Here is a 16,716-nt window from a genome sequence, read left to right as displayed (position 1 = left end):
ATTTTGGTGTTTTTTGTTTGCGAAATGTTTTTGGAAGTTTGTCTAATTGACCCGCCAACTTCGGGCCCCAGCGGGGTTTTCGCAGAAAAACACGGGTTTTTTCACTATCCCGCGGGATTTTTCTCCCGTTTTTCAAAAGCTGGGGAAAAATCCCGCGGGGTTTCAATAATACACGATTCAAGTTATTTTAGCTCAAAACAACATCTTATATCAAAAGGAGCATTATGCTTCGACACCGGAAGTGAAATAACGCGAAACAAAAAAAACCCGCTTTTCAGTACGGGGTTTTTCTCCTGCGGGATAAAACTCCAAGATTTTACCGATAATGCAAAATCCGAAAAAAAAACCACTTCTAAGCTATTATATTATTGTTATGATGTTAATTATCACTTGTTTAAGGATTTTGAAATACTTGCTTTTTATTTAAAGAACAACACAAAATTTATGAATGTTTTTTACGGGAGAAAAATCCAGCAAAACCTGTTTTGACTATTTATGATTTAAAACGCGATTATTGCACTTCATTTAAAGCAAAAACAAATGTTACTACATATGTATCTTATATGTTTAATTTAACAACCATGTTAGTTATGTAAATGATATTATTAAAGGTAATTTAACTAATTTCGAAACTTATGAAATAGTGTAATGTAACCTTTTAAAAAAAATCTTCCTTTTTTAACCGTCTTTAAAAATACTGCAGGAATGAAAATTATACGTGACGTTAAAGAGTTGTAACGTTAAAAAGATGATATTGCTTAAAATTGTTTAATTATTGGTACTTAAAATTGTTTAATTATTGGTACTTGAATCTGACTTTAAACCGGTTTAACACAAACATACAATTACAATAATCAATACCAGGGTACATGTATCATGCTGGAAAATTACGAATGTGTCAGACGAATTATTTTGTTTTTCATAGAAGATAAACAAAATCATCGAGCTTTGCAGAACGATGAATCAGAATGACTGAATGACACTAAGTTTTGCAAAATGGATATATCCCTAACTTCCATGGTAAGTCATATATATTTCATTCTAGGCCTAAAAAAAAATTGTTTGGTTAGGGTTACATCCTTTTCAAAAATAGGTAGGGTAGGTAGGCTTTTTTTTTTTTTTTTTTTTATTTTTTTATTAGGCTTTATATAAGAATATCAGTTTCATCATTGGAGAATGGTGTTAAAGCTATCTTCTGTATAAGCGTTTAAGGTTTAAACAACATATTGAAAAGCAATTTAAAAAAAAACGGATTTTTTTTTTTTTTTTTTTTTTTTTTTTTAGTTTTTCATTTTTTTTTTTCAAACTGACTATAAAAACGGTAGGGTCGGCGCCTATTCCGTAGGTAGGGTCGGGTTACCCGAACCAAATGTATTTTTTTTTTAGGCCCTATTGCATTTTTGTGTGGCTTGTTGATATGTATCAGCTAAGAACACAGGTAGATCTACTTGACACAAACAATTTTAATAAGATTTTCTTAATACACTTATCCCATATATAAGGCGATTATTGATTATGTGACTTGCACCTGTGGCTAAGAAGTAGGACAACTCTTGGTTATGCACCAGTCAGTTGTAACCGCCCCCCCCCCCCCCCCCAGTCCAGGGAATGGCAGGGACTTTGACTTTCGGTCCAGCTTAGCCCGGGCAAAGGCCCATTTTCCCCAGCTATCCCCGGTATAAACTCAGTCTCGGCTAATCACGGCCTCCCCAGTTCCGGAGAATAGAGGGGACTTTGACTTTCTGTCCAGCCAAGCCCGGGTAAAACCCTTGTCCTACAGGGACAAATTGCCGGTAAAATCCCTGCCAAATGATCCCGTACCCCAAGGACCCTAGGTAAGGCCTCCGGTAATCACAGCCTTCCCAGGTCCGGAGAAAAGCAGGGACTTTGGCTTTCTGTCAAGCCAAGCCCGGGTAAAATCCTTGTCCTGCGGGGACAAACTGCCGATAAAATCCCTGCCAAATGATCACGTACCCCAAGAAGTCCAAATAATTGTACGTTGACAGATTTTTTTATGATTTTTGATATGGCAAATCCTTAATGTACAAATTGTTTTGTACCAAAAGTGGGTAGTTGTTACGGGTTAAAGCATATTGCGTCCATTAAATATCATAAAAACAAGTAATATTACCAGATTATGTTATTTTATATTAGTTCCGTACACAAAAAATAAGTATCCAACGAATATTTATGAGTTTGACGGTCTATCTCGAAGCTTGTCGGAGGTGGCCGACTTATTACGATTGTGTTGAGTTGTTCCGTTTGGCATAATTATTTTCTGTGTCAGTCAACTTTCATTTTATTGGAAAGGTAAATGTGTTTTAATGTGTCACCGTGTGACTGTCTCTTTCAATTTCTGTTAGAAAATTTATTGTTCTTTTTTTTGGTTACATCTTATTTTTCTATGATATTTACTTTCATAATTTCCTAAAGAGACTTTTGTCAATCTATTGCAATTGAGTGTTTTGACATTTCTGATAAGATTTTACTGCTTCCTCTTCTTAATTATTATCAGTTAATTATCTCAGATCATAATCATAAACCTTACTCTTTGAGACTTTGACACTTCTCAATTATCTCAGACTTAATCTAATTGTAAATTTTATTTTTGACAATAATTATTTTTGAGTGACACTTTCTAAAATCTTCGATCATTATCTTTTTATCACTTAATTCTGATTGGTAACTTCTACTCTTTAAGTTAGTATATAAGTACGTACATTTTTCATTTAGAAGAGAGAAATATATACATTAGAGATACATATAGACTAAGAACTTTGTACTTCTTCTTTTACTAAGGAAATATCTTTGAACTACTTTTTTTGTGACTATATAATTAATTCACTTACTTTCATAACTTAATATATCACATGGACTATTGAGTGTTTCTTGTTGAATAAGTCTTTGGATTTATCTTTGTTAACTATTCAACTTAAATGTGGAATTAATAAAGAACCAACTTTTAAACATCTTAATTGGACTTGAGTTGTTAATCAAAGTGAATCATTAAACGTGATCTGAACTTAAACGGTAACTTGCAGTTGTGCCAGCTAATTCCCCAAATTAATGGCCAACTGCACGTGCCCCTTAGACAGTGTGGCTCGGGCTCGGTGACCACCCCTACCATACCGGCGTGTATATACTGGCCCGTTCCCGACGCTGCACGACATAACTGGGGTGCGCGGTGCCATATGCATTAAATGCTTGTTTTGTGCAAAATAACTTCTTTTACATTTATGGTAAATTATGAATATAAACCTTTATGATCAATTTCAACCATAAAATACTGCACTTAATACAATTTCAATATTTTTCAAATACCTCTGGTTTTACACAAACCCGTTTAGACATTAGGGATTGGAAGAAACCCGTATAACACGTCAATTATTTTAGACTTGTACCCCAAGGACCCTAGGTAAGGCCTCCGGTATGCATGGCCTCCCCACCCTCCTAAAAAAACGATGAGAAAAAACAACATTATTATTAAAAGTATTTATTCTTTTCATGAAAGTCTTTTGCCTGTAATTGTGCATTCAACATCCTAATGCAATATAAACTGTCATGATCTGCCCCCAAATTTCAGATTTAGTAAGCTTCTTATGACACAGACAACAGTTTTGCCTATATATGATCTGCTGGTTGGCGCATGATTATTATATATTAATGGCATATTTAGCTGACTGCAGTGGTCAAAATTGACACCAGCCCAAATTTTATTTAGCAAGCAGGGCTTGATAAAAAAAATAATGCCAAGCATTAGTGTTAGAAGTCGGGCTTGTACCTTCAAAAGTCTAATTGGATGACTGACTCAGTATGTGCATGTTTTGACATATTTTTGTTACTGTTTGGACTTTCTGGTAGCATAGTTGTGCTTTTTATATGTAAAATTTTTCCCTCAGAAAAAATGTATCCATGGTGTGTGTTTTTCCATGTAAATGTCATTATAACTATAACTATAGTATATGTAACTGTTATATTGGTGTAAATAACTGTTTCAAAGATGTGATTACTTTCAATGTACCTGTCCTCAGAATTATTAATTTGTAAGTTGTATACATGAATGTAATGTCTGTTCGTGAATAGCTGTTCCCATGGGGTGTATCTCTTCATTGTACTAAATGTCCTTATAACTCTTACTATAGTATATGTCAGTGTAATGTTCGTCCTTGAATAACTGACCCCATGGCACGTGTCTTTGTAATGTACCATACATTTTAGAATGACTATTATGATTATTACTATATATTGAAAGTCAAATGTAATGTCCGTCCCTGAATAAATGTCACTATATATAGTGTCATTTTTTGTTATAAAGTACATTTTAGAATAACTATTTATACTATATTGTATGTAATTGTAATGCTTGTCCCTGAATAACTGTCCCCATGGTGAGATTCTTTGTAGGTACATTTGAGAATACCAAATTTCTGGAGTGTGTGTCAATGTTATGTCCATACCATTGGGTGTGTCATTACAATGTACATGTCAGAATTACTATTACTATAGTATAATGTCATTTAGCCAATGTATGTTTGTCCCTGAATAACTGTCCCAATGGTTCAATTCTATGTAAAGTAAATGTCAGGATAATTATTAGTATAATTTTATGGTTATTGTCAAGTGTGATGTCTGTCCATAAATAAGTCTCCTCATGGTGTCGTGTCTTTGCAATGTTCATGTAAGAATAACTATAACTATAGTGTATGTCAATTAAGTCTAGTCAATGTAACATCTGTCCCTGAATAACTCAGTCCTCATGGCGCTTGTCTTAAAATGTTAATATGTCAAAATAACTAGTACTTATAAAATTGTATACATCAATGTAATGTCCGTCCCTGAATAACTGTCCCCATGGCATTTGTTGTTACAATGATAATGGCAGAATAACTATTCCTATAATGAAATGTCTATCCCTGAAATCCCTGTCCCCATGGTGTGTGTCTTTACAATTTTCATATCAGAATAACTATTTTTATAGTGTATGTCAATGTAATGTCCGTCCCTTATTAACTGTCCCCATGGGGTATGTCTTTGCAATGTTCATAAATTTCAGAATAACTATTTCTATATAGTGTATGTCAATTTAGTGTGACAGGCCCTGATTAACTTTCCCCATAGTGTGTGTCTTTGCAATGTTCATTTCAGAATTACTATTTCTATAGTGGTGTTAATGTAATGTCCGTCTCTGATTAACTGTCCCCATGTAGGGATTCTCTGTAAAGTACACATCAGGATAATTAATTACTGTATTGTATATCAGTGTTATGTCTGTCCCTAATTAAGTCACCCTAAGGGTGTCTGGTGTGTGTCTTTGCAATGTTCATGTCTGAAATACTATTAGTATAGTGTATGTAAATGTAATGTCCGTCCCAGAGTAACTGTCACCATGTAGCGATTCTGTGTAAAGTACATGTCAGGATAACTAATTACTATATAATTGTATGCCAATGTTATATCCCTAAATAAGTCTCCCCATGGATGCACCAGTCAATTGTATCCACGCTCCCCCCCCCACCCAGGTCCGGGGGTATACCGGGGACAGCCGGAGAAAAGGACCGTGTTTTTACTTTCCAGGTGGTCCCGCAGGGCCGGGTGACCGCGGTGGTTTTGTCATAGGGCCAAATTAAGCCAAGATTGGGCCTTATATAGAGTCTCTGGGGTGCGGGGGCATTTGGCCGGGGTTTAACCATCAGTTCGTCCCCGCAGGGCGGGGATTTTACCCGGGGTCGGCTGGACCGAAAGTCAAAGTCCCGGCTATTCCCCGGACCTGGGGGGCTGTGGTTACAATTGACTGGTGAATTATAATGTCAGTCCCTAAATAAGTCTTCCCATTGGCGTGACTGTCATGGTAATGTACATGTACCGGTAATTATTACTTTAGTATATCATTTTAAAAATAACAGTAGGATGTCAAAATGACTTAATTAATTACACCATGATAAATGATAATATATCATGAGTGGATGGTACTCTGAAATTGCAGACCTTAATATTATTTTTTTTAGTTGAAAGATTTTACTATTGTTAAAGTGACTGGAATAAACAGAATTTATGATGAAATGGGTTTCATTTTCCTACATGCCTTGGCGAAACAAAATAATCCGCTGAGTTCTCTCCATTCCTTGAAGCTGTCAAATAAGTTCACATTTGGATTATATATATCTTAAATATATATGTCTAATGTCTACACTCATGCACAATATTTTGCTAAGAATTGGGCGCAAGTCCGCTAACGCGTTCACAGGGGGTACTTTGAATGACTGGGGAATAGCACAGTAGCGCCCCTAGTGTGCCTCCTTGTTTTCAGTTCCTACTGAAAGATTACTGTTGGTCAGCCTTAGAGTATTTGAGGTTGGCTGATGTAGTTTTTTCAACAGTCAGAGACTTCTGTTCAGGATTTCCACTCCTTTATTCTAAGAATAGTGTTCCTTTTAAATCAGCGATAACAAATAACACAATTGCAATTGCAAATCCAGTATGATTTAAGTCTATTTCATGTATAGTTATATGAATTTTTCATATGTGGCAGGTCTATTTTAGAAGTCTTTTGTTTATAATTGTCTCTGTGGCTGCATTTATGCCACTCTGATCCTGTTGTTGTTGAGATAATGAAGATAAAATTCTCTATTAACAAAAAGTCCACAATTAGAAAATAGTAGGAGCGAACATAATTAAACTTTTCCAAAAAAAAAATCTTAATCAAGATATGGAAAGGGCCCTTATAATAACCTAATTAAACTTAAAATTAAAAACAAAAAGTAAGACTTGTTAATTACTCTAAAATCTAGGTGTTAGATGACATTAAAGCTGCACTCTCACAGATATATATACCATTTTGACAACTTTTTTTTTGTTTGTCTTGGAAAGAGCAAATTTCTGCCTAGATATCTGCAAATAAATTTATGATTGCTGACAAAATCAGATCGTAGATTTTCACATTTTTCTGTTTGAAAAATTGATGTTTTTTAAGGAAAATACATATTATATCATTTTTGGATTTTTTGTTAGTAGTTTTATTTATATAACTGGTTCCATGGATTTCTGCAAAAATTGGCTGGTTCCAAGGCAAACAATAAACAGTTGTCAAAACGTTCAATCTGTGAGAGTGCAGCTTTAAGTGCACTGTACAAAGAAAGCTGGTAAAAATAATGAATAAACACTTAAAGCAAAATTATGTTTAAACTGGGACCAATAATATGTTATCTTACTCCCAGGTTTAAACAATTGCATATAATAACAATAATTATAGTTTTGTCTGGCTTTTCTTACACAAATAGAAACTAATTTTTTAATCAAACAAAAGACATTAAAACTGCATATCCAGAATATCCTTGAAATAATATCAAAATGCCAAAATAAAATGTACCAAAAAAACCCCAAAACATCTGAATGAAATAACAATTAGCCACTTTAGCAAAATGGAGAATTATACATTTAAGATATTCACATAAAATTCACCTCAATTTTTCCTAAAGGAAATCATCCATATGATTATATATATTTCTTATTTTTTTCCCTCTTTGCTATTAGCCTATAAATCAACATGACCATAAGCAATTATTTTAATCAATTCTGTGAAATGCTATGAAATTGAAGTTCAATTCTAAATTGACAGTCATGTATCTCTTCCAATATTATAAGGATTTATATTTTAAGCATAATTAAGGAACATGTATTTTGATCAATTAAAGTGCATAACTGCAGATTATGTTTATTATCTTAAATAAATTATAAGCCTATTCATAATAATATTTATAGCACCATTTTCAGAATAATGATTGTCACATTAACCAGGCTTTCTCTGTATAAAACTGTCATTCATAAAGAACATTAAAAGGCAATCTTAACTCAGCCAATCAGATGTCAAAAACAGTGAAAGAGGCAATGTCAAGTCCAGTGAAAGGGGCGGAGCTAAGATAAATACTGACATAAAATGTAGATGGATCTTACCAACTGAGGAACTATTTTGATTTTCCTCATTTGCTTGTAATAAAAATTAAACTTTTACATTGATACAAATTTATCAATATATTATTGAATATAAAAGTGAATTATAAAAGCAAAATAATGACACCAATCATCTTGCATAAAGATTAGCATTTTGATAAACTTCCTGGAATTGTTATAATCAAAATACCTTGCACCAATATATCAAATCCTACTCCCACACAATGCAATGTAATGAAGTAAAAATATATACAGTATGCAGCAAAACTGTCTTCAAATTAAATCCTTGATTAGGCAAAACAAATATTCTTAGTTTCTACTAACATCCCCCCAAAAAGGGTAGATAGGTAGGCATTACTTTTTTTTGGACGACCATAATTCTTTAGCAAACTGACCTGTATCAGGGTATTATTTTATGTCTCTGAAAAAACGCATTTTGATCAAAACGCAAAAAAAAATAGGAAGAAAAAAATAAATTCAGATGGGTGTAAACAAAGATTTGTATAGGCCTTATTATGTCCATGTTATCATATCAGTGATCAAAATAATCACAAGCCCACAAGCCCTGCAAATGTAAAGTTCTTTCTTGGCTGTCAGGGGCCCAGGGCCCACTTCAACTCTTGATTTATGGTAGGTTCTGTTGAAAGTGTTTGAAGCAAAATACTAGTTTAAAAATATTGGCTTTAAAGGTCTCCATAGTAACACTACTAAACCTAACAAATGGAGTTAATTAGGGGTTAATTGGGGGTAATAAAACACATCTTGATAGTGACAATTTAAGTTTTAATCTTTCAAGTGGTGGTTCAACTAAGGAGGGATATATATATATTCTGTAACATTCTAAACTTTAGCATACAATGTTAACTTAAATTTAATAAGAAAAAATATAATTAAAATGTGAAACTTTTTTGTCATTTAAAAAAACTTGTCACAGCTTCACATTCTCTTATTTTTAAGGCCTTCGACATATTTGAGTGGGATCCTGAAACAACCCCTGACACAACAACTTAATTTACAAGAACAACCCTGCGTATAAGAACTACAATACTTCTGACAAAAACAAACAAAAGCAACTCCAGATTTATGAACAACTCTGATTACTAGAACATGAACACCAACCCCATCTTCAAGAACAACAACTTTAACCCCAGAACATCAACACTTCCTGCAGGGACAACTACAAAAACATCGGCTTCAAGAACAAATTCATCCTAAACACAAACATCAGCAACAACAGCTACCCGAATAAAACTACTCGAACCACAAGAACACCAGCAACACACTCTTTAAGAACACCAGCATCATCATCTTCTTCTAGACTTGCAAATGCAACAAACACCAAAGACAAAGTTGAATGGTATGAATATATGAATGCAAAGTTTTGACATACACATGTATAAGATATAGTTATTTGTCTTATTCCATAAATACGACCTACTCATTAGAACGTCATTGATTAAATTATGTAATTGAATAAAACTAAACAATCAATTTGCTATCATGGATTCTTTAAGTCAATGAGCATTTGACTTTTTTTATTGTCTTTTTATTTTGTTAATGTCTCAAAAAACATTATTGAAGTATTCAACAATATATTTTGAATAGGCTTTTTTATTGAGGATTATGTTCATGCAACATACCTATTTTATTTGTGTGCAATGTAGCCATAAACTTAAAGGGACTAGACACCAGGTTGGCAAGTACAGTATTTCTTCAAAATAAGCCTAGAAATGTCGATGTGATCATTTAGAAGGCTGATAATACAAAAGGGTTATTAGTGTTTTGATCCGGGAGTTTGTATTTAACTTGAGTGGATTTTTGCAGATTCGGATTTCACAAGGATCAAAACGCCATACTAATAACCCTTTTATTATATATACATTACTACTTTACTTGTTACACCACTTAAAAGCCACATGTTTTCATAATAAATGTCATTTTAAAGGGTCTGTCTCACAGATGATGAAATAGCGAAAAAAACAAATTATCGAAAAATGACATAAACTTGGCATCGATGTGTACAATGCATTGAAACGTACTAATTGAAGTACCACATAGTTTACAATTTATTTAAGTTTAGCAGTTACTTGGTATTTTTCCATTAAAAAAGATTACTGGGTATGTGTTCAAGGTAGAATTCATTCAATCATGCGTGATTGGCTAGAAGGTGTTATCACGTGATTAAGTTGGACTTCAATTTTTGCGACGCGGGTTTGGCCTGTTCTCCGACACAATCTTTTTTTTTTACATTTTGGTACTTTTTTTACAATTATGACATCAAAGCGTAACACATTCTATTAGATAATTGTCCTGAGATTCGTTACAGAAAAAACTTTTTTTGGTGCAAATCTGTGACACAGTCCCTTTAAGGACGCATTATTTTGTTTTATGACATCATTTTAACATCACGCAATGACACTTGTAAAGTTGTTATGACGTGACGTCACAAGAGTTGAAAACGGCTGTAGTGCACTAGAGTGGAATACAGACTACTGTATTTTGCGATTACGTGTGGGTAAATGATGGGTATATAATAAATAATTGTACATGATTAAAATAAACAGAGCAATCATTTGACTATCTCATTTGGGTTTCATTGTGTAAAAATAGTGAATTAAGTTTTCAAAGTTTATATTATATCCATTTATGAATACAGATAAATATACTGATGCTTTTTTAAACTTACTGGGATATTATATGTGGTAAACACACCCCAGAATGTTTCATATCGACAATATGTGCAAAAGCTGTGAAATTATGTGTCTTAAGCAATGTTATATAGCTATTAAAGTAAGATTAAAAGTTATACACAAGTATATCAATTGTATGTAAGTTTTTGACAGTTATCTATTTTTTTGCAATTGTATCATCTGGTGTCTAGTCCCTTTAATAAACACTGTTAAATTCATACATTATTGAAAAAAATGACAAGCAGCAATTGTCATCACTTGATTGTTATCTTTGCCTTGGGGTTAAGTTTTGCGTTCAGGTCAGTTACATGAAAACTATCAAAGTTGTCACTTTGAAACTTGGGGAACTTGTACATCTTATACCCTTCTTCACATTATACCCTAAAGATATTGAGTCTCACCTGTTTTAGGGTAAAAAACGTGAATTTTGGTTGATTTTGAGAAATGGACACTAAGCTTCTTCATAGAAAATGAAAGGATTAGCCTTAAATATAACCAACTCATTTGGAAGGGAATGGGGAGGATGGGGGATATTTTAGTATTTGTGGACTATAGTCTAATTATTTTAAGTTTAATAAAATAATGTGCTTAGAAGGCAGCTTACAAGCAAACTATCAGAGCTATCACTTTTAAACATTGGAATATTCACTTTCAAATGTACAATATGAAATAAATTTACAATAAAAGGATATAATCAGACGAGCGTTCAGAACCCGCAGGTGGTGCTCTTGTCATATGCCAAATGTGCTGGTATAAACAAGTGCCATTTTTGTGTGAAATTAAAATTTGCCTTTCTTAAATTGCAGGCAAACTTCAATGGAGAGGACAGAGTAATGGCAAAAAGACGATCATTTTAAAGAGAGGAGGAAGAGGGATATGTAAAGAGTGTTCTGAGGCCAGGATATCAGCAGTGTGTTCAGTCAGGCGAGCGTTTACAAAACGCTCGCAAACGTTTTGTTTTGTATCTCTGTTGCAACGCAGCGCATATACGTTAAGCGGGAAACCAAACAGCAAACGTTCGCCGCAAACATCTTTACTGAACGAGTTGTAGATTCACGATGGGTGGGGGAGGGAGGGGGGGGGGGGGATGCGGTGGAACAATTTTCGAGAATTATTGACATACATGTGTATAAATATATATATATCATGGTAGGAACTGTTTGCCTTGTCAACTGTGACTTAAATATTTAGTTCTTGTGTCAGCCTGTGCTTATCTCAAATATTTAATGACATTTTTTTGGTTTGTTTGATAGACATGATAATTATATAACTATTACTTATAAATGTCAACAATTATAGATAAAACATTGTAACTCAGGTTAACTTTATAATAGATAATTAATTGTTTATATGCAATATATATATAAGGATGAATCTATTTTTTGTGTTTTTTTTTTCATATATCGAAAATATTTTTCATGAATGTGGGTTTTTAATTCTTTGTCAGTCTCAGAAGAATTAAACAACTTGTGTTGAATTTATTTGCTAGACTGAAACTAGGCTGTTAATATTGGTCAGACTAATTGAATCAGAGAATAATATGTACAGCTAATCGGATTACTGACCAATAGAGTGAATTTAGTCAATGATGTATGACCCTAAGATTAAGATTGACTTAAAGCTGCACTCTCACAGATTGAAGTGAACTTCTTTATTTTTTGGCTTGGAAAGAGCCAATTTATGCGAAAATGCATGAAAAATAGTGTCATAAGACTGCATACTTTCTTATTTAAGTTCAAGAAGTGATGTTGAATGCCATTACATTAATTTTCGAACAGAAATCTACAAATCTGCGATCTGATCTTTTGTCAGCAGTCTGATTTGCAAAAAAGAATGTAGAAATTTGCTCATTTAAAACAAAAAAATAGAACAGCTGTCAAAACCGTAAATCTGTGAGTGTGCAGCTTATTTGCATATTTTGAACTTATGTTTCTTCATTCGTTTTTTTCATTTTTAAAGTTATTATCAATTTAGATCTTAGAATATTGTTTTTATATTGATTTATAAATATATAACAGTATTATACTTATATCAAAGTAAATTTGTACTGGTCAATTTTAAATGGGCAGTTAAAGATGTACACTCACAGATATACAATTTTTACAACTCTTATATTTTTTGTCTTGGAAAAAGCACATTTTTGCGTAAATATCTGTAAACCAGTGATAAAAGATTGCTGCCAAAATATCAAATTGCGGACTTTCATATTTATGTTTGAAAATTAATGTTTTATTGCATAAGACATCAATTTTTGAACTGAAATATAAAGATCTACAATCTAATTTTTCAGCAGTCTTATTTACCTGTTTTCTATGGAATTTCGAAAACTATGGCTCCAAGACAAAAAATAAAAAAATGGTCAAACGTTCAATTTGTGAGAGTGCAGGTTTAATAAATGGTTAAATGTTGTTGTTTTTTAATTCTGATTTTTATAATAAGTTGATGATCGCCATGTATCATTGATAAAACATGTAAAAAAATAATCTTGTTTATTCTCCAACGCTGTTTTGCATTTAAATTTGCTGACATAATGCTCTCCAAAAATTTCTGATATGTGGTTTTAAAATGTGTGTTCATCCTTTATTCAGCTAGTGGATGGAATTCATTAAACTACTGTATTCAGTACACCATGCAGCTCTTCCAATTGTTTGAATGCAAATATTTTCCAGAATCTGATAATAGAGGGAACGGACTCAAGATTCTACATTGCAAGAAAAAGTGAAAATTGTCAAAATTTATCATCAAACTGTTATGTTTCAACAGTGTACAGTGCACTGAATCTTACTTATGTAATCATATAAGTCGAAATTAACTCACTTTGTCTACCATGTAAATCGAAGTAAATTTAGAAATAGCAATCATGTATTTATCTGTATATATGTTTATGTGACCTTTACATGCTTAAAGTAGATATGATAATACTAATAAACGGGAAAATCATTATGTGCTATTTTTTAAAGATTACTTGTCTCAGAGAGAGAGACAGTGATGAAATCTTTTAAACACATTAAATGATGTAATATCAGTCTCATAATAATTGGTATTGATTCGGCTAGGCTTGTTTTGAGGTAATATTGAATATCTTGTTTTTGGATCATCTGGTGTCCAAGTCCCTTTAATGTATGTCTGGGTGGGAATCAGCCACCGGGGTCAGCCACCGGGGCTGAGTAGGCGACAATGCTAGTGCATTGTCTATCATGGGTTTAATCCCCATATTGAACACCCTTATCCATACTGTTTTACCAACCCTTTAACATTCAGTATAAAACATTGTGGACACAGGGTATAGATTACAAAAGTATTACATTAGTATTAACTGGGTTGTGTCACTTAATTGTGTGTCTATGGGGGGAAGATTTTTGTTAAGCCAAAAAAAAATTGTAGTCATTAATGGTATTTTTCCTAGACAATAAAATAATTATAGATAATTATTAAAGCTGCACTCTCACACATTGAACGTTTTGACAACTTCTTTAATTTTTGTCATGGAACCTGAAAGTGCATTCAAACCATTCATATAAGACTGCTGACAAAAAAATAGTCACAGATTTTTTCTTTATAAGTTAAAATTTTATGTTTCATGCATTTTTCTTGAACCGTAAGAAACGGTTTATAGAGATAAAAGATAAGTTTTCTGACTGAAATTTAAAAATCTGCTATCATATATTTTGACAGCAGTCTTTAACCACTGGTTTCAAGATACCAATAATGGGTAATTCGAAGACAAAAAATAAAAAATCTGTTAAAACGGCAAAACTGTGAGAGTGCAGCTTTAAAATGTTAAGTGGCAGTGAAGGGGAGTGGGGTTTGGGGTTAGTTTTCCATTATTTAAACGAAATTATATATCACTTGGTAGTTCTTAAATGAAATTTTAAAGTCTTAAATGAAAGTGATCATGTAGACAATAAATAAACTGGAAGATCACTGATGGCTATAACGGCTGTATATCGACGATGCCGACGGTTACAAACAACTAATTATTAAAATCTGATTTTTTTTTATTAAAAACACATGTTAACTTAATATTATTGACTCAATATAAATATGTAAAACAACTTCACTTCCTTAACAACACCCAACCGCTGGAAATTGAAATGGCTTTTGTCGGTGTTTTTTTTTTCGTTAAATAGCATTCCTGATTTTTGCTGGGTTTTTCTCCCGTAAAATATGCATTAAATTAATAGATTTCTCAAATGAAAGAAATGAATCTAGAATAGTCATTCAAATTAGTATTTACATTAAAGTAATGTATAAAATCTCAAAAACATAAAGCTTGAATTGATTTCTTTTTTTGCTAAAATGTAGGAATTTTTTCCCGCAGGAGAAAAACCCCGTACTAAAAAGCGAGGTTTTTTTGTTTCGCGTTATTTCACTTCCGGTGTCGAAGCATAATGTTTCTTTTGATATAAGATGTTGTTTTGAGCTAAAATAATTTGAATCGTGTATTATTGAAAACCCGCGGGATTTTTCCCCAGCTCTTGAAAAACGGGAGAAAAATCCCGCGGGAGTGTGAAAAACCCCGTGTTTTTCTGCAAAAAACCCGCTGGGGCCCGAAGTTGGTGGGTCAATTAGACAAACTTCCAAAAACATTTCGCAAACAAAAAACACCAAAATCACACCTTAATAAAGCCTTCTAACTAAATTATAGGTCAGTATTCGATTATAGCGTATTTAAAGGGTACTTGAGTTTGCGAAATCTAGGATTTGCAAACACAAATTGGAGGTCGTTTAAAGAGAAAACACTGATTATATCAGATGAACGTATACATGTTTAAACGAAGTGGTATTTCCGTTCTTACGAACATCGCTTATCCTTGGCTTTTACAAATAGTACAAACTACCAAAGCAATATCATAAATTTGAATGAATTATGATTGACATATCATGTACCCGTTTACATTGCAGAAAAAATTGCCAAATTGTATGAGCAGAACAAATAGACATGGAATGTACATTTCTTTCAAAAAAAAAATGGCCAAAATAATCAATGGCATTTACATATTATGAGCGGAAATGTTATTTAAATAATCAATTAACTTTCACAATGCATTTTGTTGTCACCTATTTTAATATACGGGCTTTCGTGATTTTATTGAATGTTTCTCTGCATGCAACATATGTTATACTTTTGTTCAGTGCGCGACTAATCGTCGAATTGTTTGTAACGTCAAACGTCAATATTCTGTATGTCCGTCCTGTCTGCCAGTAGCTTTATTTTATGATATACGTGGGCTGTCCTGCAGTATCGTAAACAAACGCTTTGTGTCAGAAGCGTAGGCTGTAAACTTATGCTATTATTTTATATTAATAATACACAATATCTGCAATTAGGAACAATATTTTTATAAATAGCCTCCTTTATTGTAACCAAAATGACGTTGCACTTGGTAAAAATCAAATATTTGTTTCCATCATTTGTCCATCATATGCACGATTAGTTTATTTCCTTTAAGGATTTATGACAATGGGACGTCAACAATTTGGGAAACAGCAATTTCTACGGTATTTTTGGACACCCTTTGTATATTCGTTAGCAATACTAGTAGCGTCTCTCAGTTTATAGATGTGCCTGACTTTCTGTCCGTCAAGCAGTCCAGTGAATTTGTCTGTATACGGACAGATCAATAAAGCGTCGACCACTATCGTATAGGATCAAGTGTTTAAAATCAAGTCCAGTTTTGACCGTTTGTTGCCGGTACTTATATTGTTCTTGACTACTTAATATAAATTTAACGATTGCAATAAGTGAATATACCATATACATGAACGTACAATTGCTATGAGCAAGCATTACTTCAACTATAATTATTTTCAATAAAATAAGTTTTGAATTGCTTTGTACAATAAATGACATCATTTGATGGGACATATTTGATACAAATCGTGTCAGTTTATACAGCGTTACATAATATGTATGTTACTTAAAATGTACACTCAAGTTCTATGAAAGTGACCAAGGCGACCGAAATTTCTCACCAATACAAAAACTGATAGGCATCACTAACGTCTGTAATTTAGAGGGAAAGTTTAGGGTATAATTTTAGTGAATATGATAAAAACATTTACGAATTGCATTCTT

The 16,716-nt window shown here is 32.9% G+C and overlaps 1 long non-coding RNA gene across 1 annotated transcript; it reads left to right on the top strand.

Annotated features, from left to right (window-relative positions):
• The first annotated feature begins 698 nt into the window (after positions 1 to 698).
• Positions 699 to 11,673, top strand: LOC128227393 (uncharacterized). The gene is made up of 3 exons (XR_008259808.1): positions 699 to 1,020; positions 8,905 to 9,304; positions 11,444 to 11,673. It is a non-coding gene; the product is annotated as an uncharacterized LOC128227393 (long non-coding RNA).
• The last annotated feature ends 5,043 nt before the right edge of the window (positions 11,674 to 16,716 follow it).

Source organism: Mya arenaria, chromosome 3 (assembly GCF_026914265.1).
Source record: "Mya arenaria isolate MELC-2E11 chromosome 3, ASM2691426v1".
Classification (NCBI taxonomy): Eukaryota; Metazoa; Mollusca; class Bivalvia; order Myida; family Myidae; genus Mya; species Mya arenaria.
The sequence above is the reverse complement of the archived record's forward strand: the minus strand, read 5'-3'. Positions and strand labels throughout refer to the sequence as shown.